Source organism: Phaethon lepturus, unplaced genomic scaffold (assembly GCF_000687285.1).
Source record: "Phaethon lepturus isolate BGI_N335 unplaced genomic scaffold, ASM68728v1 scaffold42868, whole genome shotgun sequence".
Lineage (NCBI taxonomy): Eukaryota > Metazoa > Chordata > Aves > Phaethontiformes > Phaethontidae > Phaethon > Phaethon lepturus.
Window position 1 is genome coordinate 8011 of NW_010557678.1, and position 2694 is coordinate 10704.

Sequence of the window (2694 nt, forward strand, 5' to 3'; positions counted from 1 at the left end):
GAAAGTCCCTTGAATTTCTGGGACTTTCCAGAAGATTAAGTTTCAGAATGTGAATTTACATTCATATTACATTAGAACATCATCTTTAATCAGTGTAGCCTGTAAGAACCTTCAGTCCAGTCTTACAGTACGCTATTCTGATAAATGTGACATGTCTTAATATTTTCACTGTAAAATTAACAGAGACTCTGGAAACAAATTACTTTGGATGGAAAGATTTCAGGTAATAACAAACATGTTTATATGGTTATCTGTCTTTATCGCATTCCTGCATATGCTTCCCTTAAATCATACCTAGTATGTAATTTAAACTATTACAATTAAGGAAACACCTGTATAGAGGTGATTCCTTTCTCTGTTACAGGTGTAAGATTACTATATGTTGTATTCTTTGCCCTTGGGCTTGGAGCACTCAGGTTAACCAGACTGATGTGGGTCTCTGTAATGCTGTGGTTTTTATTTTTTAATAAGATGTTCCTGATCTGCTCTGAGCACCAAAAGAGAGCTGGGTGATCTTCTATATAATTTCAAAGTAGCTTTAGCTTTGTTCACTTAAGCATTTGTCACGGACCCAGCGATCAAGACTATGTGAATCTCTGTACCACATATACAGAGCAAAGCCTGTGCAGGAGGCACCGTTACTGAATACCCTCATCTTAACAACATCATAGTCCTACTTCACTCTCTCTAGGAGATTAGCTCTGTTGAGCAGTCAGTCATCGCTCCTGTAGTTGTTTGCTGAGAACAAGTTTCAGTAGCTTCTCCACCTTGGAGATAACTATTTAATACAAACATGTGTAGAGTCTTTCCCTACAGAGTTGAACGCTGCCACAGGTTTGGGATTGCAGCAGTTCCTCCAGCTGATGCCTCTGACCTGGGATGTTAAAGGTTGCTTGGCACATGGACAAAGATCCTTACATGTCAAAACATTGTCAAATATTTCATGCAGCATTTAGGGGAGTAAGGCCATAAGGCACAGAAATGCATATGGAGAATAAATATGGCCTGTCTGAATGACATTGGCAGGTCAAGTGGAAATCTCAAGTCCTGACAGGTCTACCCAGTGGAAAAAAGGAACACATGCACCTTCTTACACGGATCTTAGCCTTGCTAACTTGGCATCATTTTCTGCTCCGAATACTCCTTTCATTGTTGTCAGGGTCACAGACCTCTCTTCTAACACCATCTCCCGTTTTTTCCCTGTCACTGGGGAAGGAGAAGGTCTCTGTCTGCTTACAGAATTAGCTTTTCTTTCTGTCACTCTGGACTGCCTTAGCTCTTCTCCTGGAACACCTTCATGCGCCAACGTTTGCAATGAAAGGAGATGGCCCGAAATGTTCTGCTTGTTGATCAGCACAGCAGAATAAATTATTTCTTTGGCGTATCTCGATGTCTGGGTGGTACCGGAGCACTGTTTCTAAATTGCTCGCTGTGCCAGCCAGGTACAACCTACCTCCTTGTGCAGGGGTCAGCTTTAGTGTGGCGCTGAGCCCAAGCTAACAACCCGTACTAAGAGGTAGGGTGGACCAGCTTGGGCACAGGACCTTGTGAGCAGAACAGAGATGTTCGTTTATTGCACCCATTGCTGTACTCTCATTACTTGGGTTCAGGCTGCATTAATACACCCCATGGCTTTTAGATGGGTGCTGGTTCACATCCAGTGAGCTTCCACCACGGTGCAGGTGCTGTGCCCGTCTCACCATGAGGTACCTGCTCTTTGGAGGAGTGAGCACTGCTGGTGAAGTGCAGCACCTGGTAGCATCCTGGGGGGTGCCTTTTGGAGTCACGCACACACGAAAAGGGTACCTCACTAGTCTTAGTACGGATATAATCATATCTTCCTTTGGTGTTAAAAACTGCCATCAGACCAGCGTATGGTCACAGTTTAGCGAGGAAGCTAGAAGTGCAAATGTGAGAGGTGGCTGGCTTCATGTCGCTGCAGTCCGTTGTGCTGAGAGGTCAGCTTCGGATCTCCTGGAGTCGTTCATTCCTCCGCTCTCCACCGCTGCTTTTCCAGTCAAAGGTAGAAGGAGAATTTGACTGGGGCCAGAAATTAAACCTCGTCATGAGTGCCTGTGCTGATTATTAATTTGCAAGCCCTGTACCAATTGCAAAGAGCTTGTCCCTGGAGTTCGTGAAGTATTCAGTGGGAGCATCAGCTCCCAGATGCTATCATAAATCATTTGATGCAGGTATTTTATGTTGTGTTAAAGATGTCTGTGTACAAATGACACTGTTCAGATACATTGTTGTTATAATTTTTATTAAGTAACCAGCAGCTACACCTCGCGAAGTCAGCCACAGTACTTTCAGCAGACACAGGGAGAAAAAAAGGCGTGTATTTTGACAATTTACATGGTTTCATTTTTGTGAAAGGAAAGCTTTCTACAGTTAGTAGGAATTAAAAGAAATCAGCATAGGTTGAAAATTAGGTGCTTTTTAGGTTCTAAAAATAATGTCAGAGAGAAGATCGCAAGCTGTAGTGAACTGTGGTCAGTTTGTACACAAATGCACTGCAAAAACATGATACTGGCAACAAATGTGTAACAACTACAAGATGTGCTGAATTCTCAGAAACAAACAAGTTCTGATGAAGTCTTTGTGAATAGATTGTATACGCTGTCCAGGACATCCTTAAAAACCTCCATTTTCTCTAAAATGCAGTTTACAGACATCTTTTGGGGTTTTTTTCCC